At 38.3% G+C, this 18,807-nt stretch overlaps 1 protein-coding gene across 3 annotated transcripts in view; it reads right to left on the bottom strand.

Moving 5' to 3' along the window:
• The window catches only part of SOX5 (SRY-box transcription factor 5), a 1,018,333-nt gene that overhangs the window by 863,047 nt on the left and 136,479 nt on the right, over positions 1 to 18,807 (bottom strand). The gene's annotated exons all lie outside the window — the stretch shown is intronic.

Genomic DNA, 18,807 nt, shown 5'->3' with positions numbered 1-18,807 from the left:
GTGGCTTAGTGAAACAAAAAAGGCATGGGGGTGGGGGGGGGAGGCTGGAGGCTGCTAAAGAAGTTAAATGAGACGTTCTGGGGAGGGCGGGGAGAGGATGGCCCAGATGAAAAGTTCACATCTGAAGACCTCCCTGAGTTTGCCCATGGTTTGCAGCTGGCTTAAGCTGGGGATGGATCATAATGTCAAAACCTTGTTGGGGATGCTGTCCCTCTGTTCCTTTCACTCATGCACAAAATAAATTAATAAACCTAAAAAAAAAAGACACAGTTTCAACTCAGTACTCAATTTCCTTAGAGATGAAAAGGAATAAAGTAGAACTCAATGCCATAAAAATATCAAATGTTATCACTGGCAAAAGATTTAAAGGTTTACATTATTGCCCCAAACTGCATTTTTTTTGAAGTGGTTCTTGTTTTCCCCCTAGACTTAATCTTGGCCTGGTGTGCCTTACTTTTATAGGACTTCTGAAACTGGAAATCACCAGCATGGGGAGGGACCATTAAAGACAGAGGTGTCTCCTATAAGCACAACATGTGACCGGGTAATATTGTCTGGATTAGCAGCTTTATGGCCTAACTAAGCCCTGGAGCTACAATTATCTGGTTGCATTAAACTGAAATCACCTGAAAAACTTCACACTGAATAAGCCCTTGGAAATGTCTAATCTGCCAGTTTACACTCAAAAGAGCAAGTAGAATTCAGTTGTTAAAGACAAGAAAACAAAGTTTTCTCCTAGGAAAGATCTCTCAACCAGTATCTGGTCTGAAGACACCGCCACAATTTTTTCATGCCATTTCTTCACTGTTCTCTAAAAGGAGATTTCATCTGACCATCCTCTTTCAAGCCAATGTCCTGAGTATACGTGCTTGATGAGGATACACAAGACATAAGGGATAAACTATCACCACAGAGGGAGTACACGGCTCCAGATAGGAGGCCTTATGCTAATTTGAGCAAAATGTATGTGTCTTTTTATATACATAAAGTTATGGCACTATATAAAGAGATTCTTAAATGTGACATACAGTGAAGTCCTATTTACTGCCTGACTTTTCCTTTAAAAAAAAAATAAAAACTACAAGTAGTGGTTGGATTGATATTAAACGGGCTCCAAAATTCATTTCAGTTTTAAGCATTTTCTTTTTCTTTAATTTGTAAGATACAGCCAAATCATACACGTGAAATTAAAAGTTGGTTTTAGAAGATGGTGATTATTTAATGGCAGATCGAAGGAAGCTGATCTAAGGCTCTACATTGGGGTCTCACTGTTCTGTGTGCTTGAACTCCTCCCTGCGCTGTTTGTTTCTTACTCATCATCTGTCAATATTGATGCTGAAAATTCATTATGTCGTGTTGCCAAATATTCTAAGAAAACACATTTCTCAAAAAAAACCCTACTTTTCTGTGCAAAGATACAAAGTATAGGGATTCAGATCTGCTGGATCTTGAAGTCAATGACAAAATTTCCAGGTGACAAAATTAAATCCTTAAATAAATACAAGTATTCAAATTCCTTATATTACATATCACGGCTTTATTGGCCAAATTCTTATTTGGGAAATAAGATTCAGCTTCCTTTTCTATCTTCAATAAAATCAATAGAAACTTTTATTTATTTATTTATTACTTTCTATCTCAAACTAATGTCTAACTAACTACACATTGAAAGACTGGCAGATTTAGCAGTTGAATTTCACTCTATAATACTTATTCCTTATTGGTGGCAAGTAGAGGAATTTGTTGAAAAGTTTGGATTTGACCAAGTGGCTGTTACAATAAACCATATCAATGTCGAATGTATTGCTTTTCACAGTCCTTTTCTATTTTCATGAAAATTAATGTGCAATCTAAACTTTCAACTGGAGGTTCTTACCGTGTACAGATTTTCTTAATGACATGATTCTAAAACAATGTATAACCCCAGCATTCACTCAGAATAGGTCACTAAAATCTCTTTTCTGTGACTAGTGTTTCACTTAAGTGTAATCGTTTATGTGTGCTGCCATGAAATACAATAGAGTGATTCATTGTACTCTGAATTTTCTTACAGATTTGTAAAATTCTGTAAGAAAAACGTAGAGAATGCCTACGCATGCCTGGACATTACTAAAAAGAATGGGCAGTTCATAGTCAAGATTTCCATTATTTATAACTAAGACATGCTGTTTTGCGATTAAAAATAAAGTGTGATCTCAGGACATCTCAATATATCCAAAACTACAAGATATTTGTCTACTGGTTAAAATGAATCTAGATTTGGGCACATTTAAAATAGTTTCAACATAGAGAATTAGATTTTAAATACATAAATGTCTTTGCTTGATTACAAAAGCCTCTCCTGTTCCTATTTTATGATTTTTCATTTCTTTCAGTGAAATTTAAAACAGAATTTTTTTTTTCAAAAAATAAGAATGAAATTCAGGACAATTAAATACTATCTCTTGCTCTTCCTGGCTGAGAATATGGCAAAAGGATTCCTTAAAGCAGAACCCAGTTTCACATCCTGAGAATATCTAAATAAAATGTAGCGAAAAATAAAAGCCATCCTTGGTTTCTACTATTGCTGGACAAGTTGTACTCTGTGGATCAAGGCTTCACTTCTAGTTTGCTGTGTTTAGACGTCCAACCATACCTCTGGAGAAGACATGGAAAAATTTCCTTCACTTTCGGTCTCAGTGGAATATTCACGCTCATTAGGCTGCCGTTCAAAAACCGTACAGTAAAGATCTACAGCATGTAGCTCTCTGGCAAACAGTGAAGTTGCCATTTGTAGGATATCGATATTCTGGATTTCCCTTCAATTTATGTTTCTAAAATACAGTAAGTATTGAATGATTCATGAAAATTAATCAGCCACTAGAATTCGTGACTGTACTTAAAACTGTTGGGAATGAAATAAGTTTTCTTACTGCAGACAGTTTTGCTTCTTTAAATTAATATAGACACTTGAAAATGGAAAAATAAAATAAAGTAGACCCGAAGGGTTTGTTTTATCTGTTTATTCCTATCCAACTCTATGAAATGAAATCATCCATTATTGTGAAGACTGCAATGGGAGGGGGTGAGGGGGTAGTCAGCTGGCCGTCAAAGTTATATCGTCTGTTTTTAAAAGTTACAGGAAGAACCTCAAAGATGTGCACAGAAAAATAAAGGTCAACAAGATGGGAGGAGTATTAATAAATTTTGAAAACCTTAAACCGAACTAATTGATTTGGAGCTATCCACTGGTTAGAAACTATTTTCTGATAGAGAAGTGGAGAAAAATGTTTAACCTGGCTATGGCTATAAATACTGTATCTCTCCTAAATTAAATCAATTTTCTTGATGAAACTAATTTCTTGCCTGAAAGGTATTAAAATAATTTCATTGTAAAGGAGGTTTGGCTACAGTTCTGCTCATGCTCTGCTGAAGCAAACATTTCAACATATGTGTCATGATATGCAAACCACTTTTACAAAAAATGAGGACATCTTAAAAACACTTTCTACTCCCAATGAGTTTGTATTCTCTTCTTAAACTGGTTATCTTATCCTATTCCAAACACATAAGTACAATAACAACCAGGATAATGTAAATGAAAATTTCTGTGAGAGATATATATTTTTGAGAGGTTTTTGCTATAGGGCATGTGAGCTCACCAGAAAGACAGAGAGAGACAGAGGGACAGAAAGCGAGAAATCACCCCCCAGGGGGAGATGGCCATGCAGCAATCCCTCCTCCTCCATTCTCCTCTTGTGATCTTGAGCACGCACACATGCCCAGCATGAGTTTAAGCCACTGGGTCCAGAACGCAAACCTCGGTCAACTACATGGGAGTCCAGTGACATAGCCATTATACCAACTGCTGGTCCCAGATACTACTTTTTAATTATTCGACTGATAGAATTTTTTTTAAAAACTCTATACCAGTACTGATAACTGGAGGGAACCAAACCCTCAATATATAGTTAATGAGGGTGTCAACTTGTACACATTCTGAGGGCAATTTGACAGTAGGTGTAAATATTATAAAGTTGCATGATATATAGCCCATCAAGTCCACTTCTGGTCATTTATCCTATATAACTAACCACTTAAGGGGCTGGAATCATAGTCTAATGGTTAAGGGAGTCATATCCAACATGGCTAAGCACAGTTCGAATCCCAGCCCTGGAAGCTTGCAAAACATGCTAGGTGCATGTGTGTGCATACTCCAAATCCTAATAAGATGCAGACATGGAGGAATAAGAATTGTGGCATGACCAGTCCCATGGGTGGGTGGTGGGGGGGATCAAATTCCTTAGGCATAAGATTTAACCACTGTGCTACAGGACTGGCCCAACTTGTCCTAAATTTGTTAAAGTTAATTTTTAATCTTCCATAAATGGTCTTTCTTTTCATACAACCAATCCATGTTTTATTCTTCATGTATTATTTGTATATAATTAAAATCATTCCAAAAATCCCAAATTATCTCACAGTGTTACAGCATTTTTTAACTGACTAGTTACTTATCAAAATAGCAGCCACATTTTTCATACATTAACTAAATTTATGGTTTTTATGTACTTTTACATTTTATCTGTACCTATATATACTGAAAATCCCTTAACACAATCCTGAAGAATGAGGTCTCCATACTAATTTAATGAAGTTTCTCCACGTAACTACACTTGAAGCTTCCACCTGACTAGAAATATTCTTAATTTGGAAATAGCCAAAAATAACAATGATCATCTTCTCTGACATGATTTATGTGTCTTACATAATAGCTCTGTGGTTCATCTGAGCTCAATATGTTTAATTTATCAACTTGCAAACTGACTAAGGCAACCTCCTATCATATTAGGAAGATTTAAATTCTGAATAGAGGCAAATTGGTAGAAAAGTTAATGGTTTTGTATCAAATCATGAGCTTCCATATTTAGGGGTAGAGGGGGAAGGGTAGACAGTAAGAAAGCTTGACCATTTTGCCAGTATTGAATTTCTCTCACATTGAGCTTATGTGGTTTCCATATAATCTACAGTGGGTCTGGTTGGAAGACCTCAGACAAAGTCCAGGAGAGATCTGATCCACCTTGAATAAATATGGCTTCTTCTAGGTTAAGTAAGGTACATGAAGGGTGATGGAGTCTAGAGACGCATGGAGCACATCCCGAACCAGTTATATGCACAGGCGGCTTCCTCTGCCTTTGTCTTAGATGTCCCGCTGACCTTCCTCCTGCCTTGCCCAATTGCTGTGTTCTTCCCTGTGGCACCAAGGCCTATGCACTAGCTGCTGTGCTTGGCACATTCTTCGTGCACTCTTCATGGGGCAAGAATACAAAGAATGGTGAAATATTGGGGTGGCAGTGCACACTGCTAGGTAGGAATCTTTTCAGTGCTAGGTTTCGCCCCTGTAAACTGGGACCAGGCACTACTGTGCCATCCTCCTAGGACACATGGGATATTTAGATAAGTTATCACAGGTGAAAAATAAATAAATAAAAATGACAGTGCCCAGGGCAAAGTAAGTGATCGGTAAAGCTATTAGCATTGGTATGATTATTTATAACATTCACCTAGTTTTATCTGACTCATGTTGTGCATGAGGGGAAGCCTTCCCTAAATGCTGGTAGCATCAACACCGTCGCTATTTCACTCTGCTCAGGATCGTTGTTTCATTAACACTGATTTCTCTTAGCACTAGCTGTAAGCTGCATGATTTGTGTTTGCGGAGATTTGTTGCTGCTTTTGTTCTGTGTTTGGCCTTCGGACTTCAATAACTACCAGTGAATCTGTTCGTTAATTAATTAATTAATTAATACAGAAGCTAGGAAACTGGAAACAATTTTCAAGAGAAATAGAAAAAAGTAAGACTACTCATGTAGGAAACCAATTGATTGAGATAACCTCCTATCATGTTACAAAGATTTAAATTCTGAATAGAGGCAAGTTAGTAGAAAAGTTCATAGTTTTGTACCAAATCATGATTTCCCCTATGTAGGGGTAGAAGGGACTGCCTAACTTGCCTGAAGTAGAACTGGAGATGTTCATGTGATCTGCCTGTGTCTTGATCTTAAAGGTGCTCTATATCTCAGCCACTTCAGCACAAAGATGCAAAAGAATTACACACTTGGTTGACTTGGTCAATTAAAACCTAAGCTGCAGTCCTCACCAGCTTGGGGGTATAGGAGAAGGACTGTGAATACCTGCACATACATGTACATTATATGGCCCATGTTTACAAGTGGTTTATGTGAAAATTAGCTGATTTCAACAAGATTTAAAATCCTAAGAGTAATAACAACAACAACAAATGTGGCTAATACCATAAGTGAAAGTGACATAACACATAGAATACATAGCAGCTAAGAGAAAGCTTTATGCAAATATAGAACTCAAATGTAATAAATAAGGATACAAATAGTAAAAATAACTCAGTGACAGAGAAGGGGAAAATACTCATTTTCGATATCTATGTCTTAGTCCATAGAAAATTCGAGTTAGCCAACACAGAAGATAGTTTCAATAGAGAATTATGTATTTATTAAGTGTGTCTGTGTTTTTTAGCTCTTCTGTTAAGCACTGTCATTGGCTAGCAGCCAGTGTACATTTTGGAGTTAAGTTCAGTCTTTGGCCATAAACATTATACCATTCTGCCTTCCACATTACACCACTGGTGTACATATATTAAAAATTAATTTTTTAACGTTATTGAACTTTATATTTTAATAACATTTTCTTATAAAATGTCTCCTTAGGAGCAAGAAAAAGTCATGCATCATGGTGACAGAGAGTGGCACCCATGCCCTAAGCTTTGGTCAGTCTCTCAATAATTTAAGAGACTGAACAAAGGGGGAAATTGTTAAAGGATATTGTCCTGAGAAAGCCTTCAAACTCCTGCTTTAGTTTCCATAAGCAAACTGCAACCTCACTTAGAAAATGGCTTCCTTAGCCAGCTAAGTGATAGCCAATCACAGTAGCCACTTCATTCAATCACAAAAAGCCTAACCTTTAGGCTATTAATGAAGCCTAACACTGAGCTGGAACCAATCCAATTATTTCTCTACCTCATCTCCTTACTTTTGTTTCCCTTCCCCGTGTACAAATATCACTGAACCATGATCACAAGACTACCCAGAGTCCCTCTGAAGCCATTCTGGGGGATTACTCTATTCAAATAATTTTGTTCAAATAAACTCTACTAAGCTAAAAAATATTTTAATTTAAAAAAATAAATAAAATGTTTCCTTAGTTGTCACATCACATTGACGGTTTAAAACATTGCTTTAATTTTTCTGCTTATTATTCTTCCTGTTGATTTTCTCAAATTATTTATAGATGCTGATTTTTTTTTAAAGAGTGTTTGAAGTAAGATATTTTATGATGGTCATATCAGTCATTGTCAGTAAGATCAAATTTAACGTTTCAAACTTAAACAAATATATGCTTAAGGAAATTAAAATAATTCCACACCAATGATTAGCAACCTTGCTTCATACCACCTGAGTAAAACGGTAAGAGACTAAGTGCCAGAAATACATTCTCATGTTATCAACTTTCTCTCTTTTTTTTTTTAATTCTAAAATTTTGGCTCTTTTTGCCTCAGTTCTTCCATATTATAAACACTGCCATGTTGGCAGCTAATCAAATAATGATTGGAAAGTGCTTAAAGCTCAAATATTCTTGGAAGAGATGTAGTGTACAGGTGCAAAGTAAAAGAAATTTTTGAAATGTTTCCTGCAAATTGGGGAAAAAAATCATAAAATTCTTTTTGGGCCATGTTTACACAAAGATAAAATATTTCAACACCATACAATTGTAGAGCTTGCCTGGGGTTGGTCTATCTCACTTATTTATTATTGTATACCTCAAATGTTTCCAAAAAGCTTTGAGACAGTTTATAATGCAATACACAATAAAAAAAAATAATAAAAAAAAACCCCATAGGTTAAGGATAAAGGGAGAGAGGACTTAGGAAACATTCATAAGAAAATCTAAGAGAACAAAAAATACAAGGTTTCTACCACTTCCAAAGAAGAAATAGGATGGTGTATAAAGACCACAGTTTTAAAAATAAACTAAATCAAGCCTGTTTCTCAGGAGAAGAAACATTGACCAGCCTGTCAATAACAAGAGTAATTTCCTTTTGGAGAAGTCATAGAAGGGGCGTTCATTCATACAGAAGAATAGTTACTGGCTGCCTTCTCTGTGCCTGGTCTCCATCCTCTCAGAGCTTATTCTGTAGCAAGGGAGAAAAACACTAACCACCCAGTCACCCCAAAATGACTATGTACTTCCAGACTGAGATAGTGCTGGTAGAAAAGGACGCAGTAGGAGGGTGGATAATAAGGAAACAGATCTGGACTGCTTCCTTGAACAATGTAGGCTTAAATGAAACCTCGCTCACTGAGAGTTCACTCTGCAAAGGGAGAAGTGGTTCGTGAGAGAGGAGAGTTTGTGCCAAGAACCAGGAACAGGAGAGAAACAGGTGCCTTGGAGGACTGAAAGGAAAGACCAGAGAGTCTGAAGCGCAGAGCCTTGTACCATAGGAAGGGGGATTTCTATGGGTCAGACAGGCAGAGCCTTTTGTAATACTTTGAAGCAATAGGAGCTCCTGAAGATTTTTTTTTTTTAAGGTAGAGATATTTTCTCTAAACCCATTTCTCATCCTGCCTTCTACAATTTAGTGTCTGAGTAAAGTCTTTCTGGGGCTCATGGTACAAGATGAAATTTTGGTTTTTGGTTTTTAAGGACAGGTCTCACCATGTCCTTACTCTACTGCTGCAGGCTCCCAGCAGGAACCACAGGCATGTGCTAATGCATTAGGCTCCATTTTTGTGTTCCTAGACAGTCTATACTCCATATTGCTCAGGCCAGCTTTGAGTGCTGAATCCTCCTCCTCTGCCTCTCTGAGTCTCAGGGACATACCACCTTACCCAGCCTTTAGTTTAGACCTAGGCCTCCCTGTGGTACCTGCCTGCAGGGCACAGGTCTTAGTGTGTCGCCATGGCTGGTTTTCGAGATGAAATTCTACTTAATTTGTCAAAAAAGAAAGATTGTTTTGTTGTTGTTTTTAAAGAATTTTTTTATTTATTCATTCATTTATTTTAATTTGACCAGAGAGAGACAGAGAGAGTGAGAAAGCAAGCCAGTTATGGCTCAATCTTCAGAGGAGGAGAAACAGTAAGAAGAGAACTTTCTGGAAGCCAAGTGTGGCAGAGATGAATGGGAGGCTTGCAGAGGAGAGTCTGATTTTGGCACGTGGTGACTTGCCTTTAGAGGGGAAAATCTCAGGGTGGCTTCCAAGACGATCACAACCATGTTGGAGGAGCCAACATGCCCAAAGTAAGCAGAGCCTTACAGAGCTGGGCCCCAGGGCATGTGGAACCCACTGTTTTTACTGCATTTGAAGATTAAAAACCAGGTATTTCTTTTCTTCTTCTCTGTTTTTTCAACTTAAGGCCAAGGAAACATGTAGTGGTGACCATTAGTGGAGCTAGTAGCCAAAAACATGTTCCTTTGGCAGAAAAGAGGCCAAAGAGCAGCTTAAAGCAGCTTGTACAGATGCATGAGTCCATCATGCCCATGCCATGGATCACCTCTCTAGACCGACAACAATATTCATCCCCAGGCAGTCGTTTCCCACGTGCCCATCGCATGGCTTGGCACAGAGTAGTGCTTTGGAAATGCTTAGACTTGAACAAGAGTTTCTTTCGCTGTCCTGGGGAAGAGATAGTAAACATAAAAAGGTCTTTCCCCAGCTTGTACTTGAACTTCCTAAATCTCTTCCATCCGATCATCCCCTTATGTAATCACTGGCCCTAGCCTTTGACTTGGAGGGTTGGTAAGACTTCCCATTCAAATTGAAAGACAGCATTGACAAGCAGGACTTTTCTATCTAGAAAAGACTGGGGTCAAAACAGAAGTAGAGGTGCACTGATTACGCACAACATAAGACCCTTTTCAAAGGAAAAAAAAAATACCTGTTTTCAACCTTTCAGGGACAGACTTGGGTGGTGGTTCTTTTTTTCTAATCTTACATCTCATCCGACAGCAGCCTGTAACTTTCCTCATCATTACATATGGCCTATTGACAGTTGACAACAACTTTACTCATCATTGCATATGGCCATTTACAGTTGACAGCTGTCACGCAGGCAAGTTCACATACGCTGCTTCACAATCACATGGCATCGCAAAGAGTAGGGTGAGATCCCAGGCCAACAGGCCCTTGATCAGCCGGTAATGAACCACTGCAGCTGGAAGCTACCTCACCAAACAGGACAGCTCATGCAGCAGTACCTTCACCCGCAGAACGCTGCCATTAAACAACTACCAGCACATCCAAACTGAACCGTCTTTTATGTCACCCGAGACTTCGAGAGCACCCTTGTTCTGCTACTTACTTTTGGTATCAGTGCTTCCACCCCCCCCCCTTTCTATGCAAGCTGATTTCCCCCAGAAGAAAAGTGGCATCTAAATATTTAGGTCATCAGAAAACTCTTCATAAGATTGTGAGGCAGGGGGACCAGCAGTTGGCGTAATGGCAATGTTGCTGGACTCCCACGTAGTCGACCTCTGTTTGAGTCCTGGACCTGGTGGCTTAAACTCATGCCAGGCACGTGTGTGTGCGTGCCCAAGATCCCGACGAGAATGGAGGAGAAGGGATTGTGGCATGGCCATCTCCCCTGGGGGGAGATTTCTCGCTTTCTGTCTCTCTGTCTCTGTCTTTCTGGTGGGCGCACATGCCCTATAGCAAAAACCACTCAAAAAAAAAAAAAAAAGAGAAAGAAAGAAAAAAGAAAAAGATTGTGAGGCAGGCATAGCTCCACTCTGAACTTGACCAAACACTGTCTTCTAACTCAGTGAATGAGAGATCATATAATTTAGGAAACACTAGTTAATTCACAAACGTGTAAGATTCCAATAATCTATCTAAACTGCTTATTCAACAAAGCTACCTCTGGTTTGTAATACAACGGAATAGAGTTGCTACACAACAATTAATGAAATGTTTGTGATGGTAAATTATTGTTCTGTTTAAATTTATTAAAAAAGGAATTATAGGGGCCTACAGGTGACATGGTTAAGGGTGCTGGACTCCCACATGGCCGACCACGGTTTAAATCCTAGGCCTGGCGGTTTGCTTTCTCTCTCTCTCTCTCTCATTCTGTCCCTCTCTGGTCAAAATAAAACATAAATAAATGCATGAATAAAGTTAAACAAAATAATTCTTTTTAAAAAGGAATTATAAATTTACAGGCATAATTATCTTCAATGTAATGTATTCACCTAGTATGTTTTATATCATCATTGCAGCATTTACGTCAACCTATTCCAAGGAGGTCTTACGGAAAGGATTTTAGCCAAGACACAAATCACTTACAGCTAGGGAATTCTAACCTTATTACCCCAGTGAGAGACAGAGACTTTTGAGACATAGCCTAAATATGTCAAAAGGTTGGTTTTCCATTAATACCAGCAGGAGTAGAAAATGGCTCTGCAGTTGTCCTCGGAACAGAGAAGCTGACAGATTTGCTGAAAGGTTCAGCCATTGTGGGATTTTGTTAAAAATCTAAAGGCAGCAACATTTCTCTTTGAAGTTCTGAAACATCTTGGAAATCAAAGAGCTCAATGAAGAATAATATGGACAATCGGGTTTTTCAAAACACCATTTTTATTTATCTTTTAAAATATTAAGCCTAGAAATTGAGAGTGTTCGCTTCTTCAAGTGTACAAAGTAAGTTCATTAAGAATTATCACTGAAGGCACCCAAACAAATCTCCTATTCTGAGGATACATGCCAAGGTCTAATACATTTCATTTAAATGCCCTACCTTTCCTTTGGGCATTCCAAACAACTCTAATTGAAAGGCACTTAGCGAGGCAGGCACTCAATCCTGAGTATTGTGCACTGGCTTTCCTATTGAAGGTCCTTTCCATATAGAATGTGGAAAATCAGATTCCGGGTCACTTACTTTTAATTTTTATAATCCTTCCAAGTTTAACTTAACATCTGAGTATTATTGTGAAAACCAGCTTCTAAAACTACATTTCTTTGTCTTGGCAGCTATATTCTTCTGTATTGGAATTTTCAACAGAGGACTATACAGTGTCTGGGTACCAGCAACAGGCTGGGTGAGGCAGCTGAGAGCAACACAATAACTTACTTTTACTAAAATTTACATCATGAAGCATGCTGCAATATTAGTTAAATAACAGGTTATTATTATCCTTATAAAGTTGATATTTAGGTATTTAACTTGGTTCGTTCTCATCCTGATTTTTTTAATAGAGCTGATATAATCTTAATGTTTGCCAAATTAACAGCTAAAAGTAGGCTATGGTTGAGCAACTATAGTCTCGAAATATATTTCAGGGGCCAGTGGGGGGGGTGGGGTGGGGCTAAAGTGCTGGATTTTCAGACAGCCAAACACAGTCTTGGCACCGGAGGCTCACATGGCCAAACATGCTTCAAGCCTTGGACCCAGATGCACGAAAATCCCGTGGGATTCATATGCGTTTTTGTCCAAAACCCTGAGAAGAGAAAGGAGAATTGAGGTGTGACCCCCCCCCCTCCTCCTGAGGACGATTTCTTACTATTTCTCTCTTTGTCTCTGGGAGCGCATGTGCCTTATGAACAACAACATCAAAAAACCTAACTAACTAACTAAATAAAATAAAACAAACTACATATGTATGTATGCATGTCAAAGATAAAACTTAGAATACCGGAGATATCCTCCATTCCCTCACTCAATGTTTAAGTGACCTCTTTGAATTTCCAAATTTAGTTATTTTTGCATATTTAATAAACTTGGTCTCCCATAGTCTATCAGTCTAAGTTAGACCCTAACCCTAAACATGTGTGAAAGTTCCAGTCCCTTTTAGTTAAATAACAGGTCATTATTAACCTTATAAAGCTGATATTTAGGAATTTAACTTGGTTCATTCTCATCCTGATTTTTTTTTAATAGAGCTGATATAATCTTAATGTTTGCCAAATTAACAGGTTAAAGTAGGCTATGGTTGAGCAACTATAGTCTCGAAATATATTTCAGGGGCCCAGCAGGGGGTTGGTGGTTAAGGTGCTAGATTCTCAGTCAGCCAAACATGACTTGGGACACCCATAATTATTGTCATATATTCAAAAAGCGAAATTAACAAGGCACTGTATTATGCCACAGCCCAATACATCTCAGCATCAGAACCCCAGTTACTCCAAGAATTCCTGCTAAAACAAGAAGCGCAGGGCTTCGTCTTTAACTTGTTCATCTAAGTTTACAGGTTGTTTTTCATTGTGCAGATCTTGTTCACTTTGCCTTTGTCAACATTATCGAATGAGCAGATCTCAACAGTGAAGAAAAGAAATACATCTCCTAGGCACACTTACAAACACACACATACACACACACACATTCTCTAGAAGATAGACTAATTTCTCTCGTCTTATAGAGAAAAAAAGGACTTTGACAAATCTTCCAATTGTATCAGCTCTTTGGAAAATTGGGATGATAAAGAAACAAGTTAATTTTCTAAACACCAGGCGTATGAGAATAATAGAAAGACCTGTGAAATCTCACCTCCAGTATCTATGCCAAAAACCAGTTGCTGTTACAATTTGCTACAGTTGCCTTTCCTTCTACATAGCGAATGTGTTTGGTTTCACAGGTAATTGGTAGCCTTGAGCACATGTAACTCACAATCACTGAATGAAAAGATTCGCTTTGGTGAATTAAAATGAAACAATTTCTCCCAAATAAAGGGGAAAGCCAAAAAAAGTTAAGGGGATTAATAGGCAAGTGTTTCATCTATTTCTGCATTTAATTTGATGTTATGAAAGCTTCAGGCATCTAAAAATATACCTCTTTTATACTTGTAGGTTGCAAGATTTGGCTTTTGGAATAGAAACAGTTTAGGTGGGGAGGGAATTGTTGGATTTTTTATCTATGCTTAAAAAAAAAAAAAAAAAAAAAAAAAAAGGTTGACCATAACCCGAGGCCCTAGCTCCTGCAGAGTGCCTGTTGTTATGAAAGCAAGGTGCTCCACACGATCTAATCATAGCACTAAACCTTGTTACAAGCCCTTTTACAGCTCCAATATCTAGGTTACATGGAAACACGCTGGAGAGCCTCCTTGTACTATGAAATAAATGTCATTCTGACTGGCATCCTCTCTTCCAGCAAGTAATTTCCCTCCGCTGATAAATCGATACAGCAAAAACAAATGAGAACACACAATGGGCACAGTGAGGATTACATTTTTATTCATTTCAGAGCCCCTGCAGCCAAGTTTTTTAAGCACAATAGCAGAAAGTGATGCACTTGAGCTAGGAAACAAGAGAGATACAGAGACACTGAGAGAAGAAAAGAAAGACCGAAGAACAAAAAGAAAAAGGAAAGAGAGAGAAAAGGAAAAAAAGAACAAAGGGAAGCCAAGGAGGCAAGTGTATCCCTACCAAGCAGTTCAGACAAACTTTTGTTTGCAAGAAAGATGAATATCTGAGTTCTTGTTTGGCTCCTCATAGAAACGGCTGGAGAAACATACGTGAATCTTTTTACTCCTTTATTCTGTAAGGTTGCAGGTAATTTGAAAAGGATCTAAGATCTAATGTCTTTGATTGATTAATTATTGATCTCAACACAGGATACACACACACACACACACACACACACACACACACAACTTATCCAGAAAACCCAGAACAAGAAATGGTAGAAAAGATGCTATTGATCCTTATTCATCTCTCGAAGTCCCCTCCAGTCATTTCTGTTTTTCACTGCCTTTAAAGCAAGAGAGAGGGCAAAACTAGAGAAGCAAAAGCACAGTTACTATTCATAAAAGGAATGGGAAATTCCCATATAAATATCTTTTAAGATAGTCACTGACTTTCGAAGTCTCCAAATAATGGAAAGAGTTATCATAGAGAAGGAAGTGGGGCAAATTTTGAAATAAAACTTTTAAGACATTTGTGTTTTGAAGGCAAAATAGACTTCCATGAATCCTTGAAAACCTCAAATTTTTTTTTCTGTTATTTTCTATTACTTTAGCTCTTCTTAAAGCAATGGAAGTGAAAATGAAAGAATTCTAAAGTCCTCATAAGGCTGTATGGATGTGGTCTTGTCATCCTTAAGCTCCAAATGCATTCAAGGATGCGTTACTTAACTACCTGGAACTCAATCTCTTTATCTATAAAAAGGATACCTCTGTATTTTTGAAAGAACAAAATGAGTTAGCACAAGTAAAGGGCTTAAAACAGTTCCTGATTCAGATGTTAAGTAATGCCCAACTGTCATTATCTTCATCATCATCCCCCTCATCCATTGTTTCAAAGCTGTACTAGTTTAGGTGTGGTCAACATTTTCTGTTTGGCTTTCAGGCAGCAATATGTAGAAAGAATATATTATTTTTGCAATTATTTACTTTAATTTTATTTATTATTATTATTTGACCAGAGAGACAGAGGGAAAGTGAAAAAGCAAGCCACCAGGTCCAGGACTCAAACTATGGTTGGCCATGTGCGAGTCAAGCACCTTAACCACCACATCACCTGCCGGCCCAGAAAGAATACATTCTTAGTGCCACTGCACAGATGGACCATGAGTTTCATCTTACATTTTTTGTGTCATGGGCATAAATCAGTGGGACAGACACAAAGAAAGGGAGAAAGCATTCTCTGATGGGTTGTGGTCACGTCACAATCCCTTCACCTCCACTCTTCCTTACTATTGGGATGCTGGGCACATGGGCACACATGCCAGGTGCTTTTCAAGTCACTGGGGTCAGGATTTGAACTATGCGGTCAGCCATGTAGAATCCAGCTCCCTTAACCACCAGACTGGCCCTGAGCACAATGTTTGAGCTGTTTAGTTTTATGTCAGAATCAGTATACTCTCATGATGGTCACAGAAAGAGCAAGTTAGAAAATATATCACTCTACCAATCTATTAGTATCCTTTTCATTTTTTTTCACTACTAAAGTTTAGAAAATGATCTGTAGTTTTTCTTTTTAAAAATCTATATAACTAGTGTTTTCTACCAACTTTTCCATGACAATTCTAAGTCAGTGTTTGATACTGTTTTTTGTTTTTGTTTTTAGGTTTTTTTGTTTTTTTGGGTTTTTTTGTTTGTTTGTTTGTTTGCTATAGGGTATGTGCACTTGCCAGAGAAAGACAGCAAGAGAGGGGAAGAGAGAAATCACTCCAGGAGAGATGACCACATTGCAATCCCTCCTCCTACATTTTCCTCTCGGGATTTTGGACACACACAGACATGCACCTGGCATGTTTCTCAAGTCGCTGAGTCCAGGACTCAAACCACAGAGTTGACCATGCGAAATCCACCATACCACCTGCTGGACCGATTTATTTTTAAAGTGTATTATGATCTTTCTTATTTGAGCTTTAATTTAATATTTTTCTTTCTACCTTTCTAATATTTAGATAAGTGTTAATTAGAATGTCTTGGTCATTCATAATGGGACTCCATTCACTTTACTTGTCCGCTCACTTTACTCTGTAAGCAGAAGTAATATTGAGAAGAGAAGATCATGTTGGTTCTTCACCTGTATCACAGACTTGGAAAATAAATGAAGAGGGACCAGCAGATGATGTAATGGCTCAGTTGCTAGACTCCCACCTGGCCAACCATGGTTCAAGGCTTGAAAACAGAGGTTTGAAACTCACTCCAGGCGCATATGCGTGCATGCCCAAAACCTCAGAAGGAGAATAGAAGAGAAGGGATTGCAGTGTGGCCATCCCCCCTAGAAGAAGAAATCACCCTTTCTGTCTCTCTTTCTCTCTGTTTCTCTCTGGTGGTAAGTGCACACTCTAACAACAAAAATCTCTCTTTCTCAATAAAAAAAAAAAAGAAAGAAAAGAAATAAGAAAAGAAAGCAAGGCAATAAGGATGGAATTGCATCCTGATCTTTGTCTCTTATACCATCAATTAATAAAGAGTGGGTATAATATTGTATCACTATTTCTCCACTTTTTCTCACTGTCATCTTCCCCATCAAATTTTTAAAAATATTTTTCTAATTGCTCTCCCCAAAATTTTAATGTAGCAGATATCTACATAAAGAGAGAAAGAGTAAGCTTTTTTGGCCTCCTAGGAACCAGTTTTTGCCACTTAAGTGGCAATGTAACTTTTTTTTTTTTTAATTTGCTAGAGGGTGTGTGCACTTGCAAGAGTGGGGAGAAGAGAGAAGGAAAGGGAGAAAGCACTCCTCACGGAGATGGTCACAACACAATCCCTTCTCTTCCATCTCTCTTTTTGAGATTTTGGGCATGCACACTCAAGCACCTGGCATCTCTCTCAAGCTGCTGGGTCCGGGATTTGAACTGCACAGTCGACCAGTCAACCATATAGGATGCAGCTACCCCAGTCACTACACCCCAATATTACTGTTAAGAATGCACGAACAGGCCCACAGATGGTGTGGTTATGTTGCTGAACTCCCACATGGCTGAATGTGGTTTGATTCCTGGACCTGATGGCTTGAAACTCACACCAGACTCATGTGCATGCATGTCCAAGATCCCTGGAGGAAAATGGAGGAAAAGCAATTCTGGCATGGCCATGCCCCTTGGAGGGGGGGAGGGTGATTTCTCATTTTCCCTCTCACTGTCTCTGTCTCTCTTTCTCTCTCTGGTGAGGACACATGCCCCAAGGCAAAAAAACTTACCTTACTCCACATCCAAAACAGTACTTTGAAGGTGTAAGAGACATACCTGAGAAGCTACAAAGCAGTTTAAGGATAAGGATAAGGGGCATAGAGAGTAAAGTAGAATTGTTTCCAATTAAGGCAGCCAGGGAATTAGGTAGGTGGAATGTAATTATCTACCTTGGAGTTTGGCCAGTTTTCTCTACTCTTTCAGGAGGAAAAAAGAAAAAAGAGAGAGAAAGAGAGAAAAAGAAAAGCTCTGTGATCTTTAATGAATAGAGAGGTAGGTCCAAGTTTAACATCTCATCCAAAAAATGTGATAAGATTTCTAGGTCCTTCTTTCCCAGAACATAAGTGGCATTCTTCTTTAATCCATTTGAAACTGCTTCTAAATCCCATACTTCGATTTAAAATAATTATTTCATAAAGCAATGGCTTTGGAAATGGGAGTGTTGGAAAAGAGACAGTGAAATAGCTCCAGCGATCAACGAAAGAAGAGGTGCAATCTATAGCAAAGAAAGTCACATCTGTGGCATTTGAAAAGGCAAGTTTTCGTGATGTCATACCAACATACATTTCAAATTGAACAAGTTGGTTTATGTTTTCTTGGTTACCTAAAGAAGTATAGTTCCTACAACAGGTTAGTTTTGCTCAAAGTGTGCAAATTCTTCCCTGATGACTGAGCCGCCAAGGCAGTGTAATGAAAACTGATATCCTTTGCAAACTCCGGAAGCTGGAGATGTGTGCCCAAGAAATGAAAGCAGACATTATATCCATAATCGGGGCAGAATGAAGATGTGAACTGAATAAATGCTTGAGAAATATCATAGATTCTATTAGATGCAAAGATTGAAGTGTTAGACACCTTTTAGCTCAACTTTCATTTAATTTACTGCTTTCTTTTCTGCAGTCTGAAGGGACTGAAACATTCTTCTAATTTTTTCCCCCTTTCATGACTTGACCATGAAGATGAAATCGAAATCGGGCTACTTTAATTACCATTCAGAGCCAAAGGCTTGCCCTTTGATATGGAAATCCCACTTCTGCGACCGCCTTTTCCCGGCCCCTTCTTCTTCCAGTTGCCCAACGGGAATTTTAAGTAGCTTTGTCACCAGCTGATAGTGAAAGCTAACTGTAGCTCTTTCCTGTTAAGTTTGTTTTAAGTTACACTCTTT

This window comes from Tupaia chinensis, unplaced genomic scaffold (assembly GCF_000334495.1).
Source record: "Tupaia chinensis unplaced genomic scaffold, TupChi_1.0 Scaffold000028_1, whole genome shotgun sequence".
Lineage (NCBI taxonomy): Eukaryota > Metazoa > Chordata > Mammalia > Scandentia > Tupaiidae > Tupaia > Tupaia belangeri.
The sequence above is the reverse complement of the archived record's forward strand: the minus strand, read 5'-3'. Positions and strand labels throughout refer to the sequence as shown.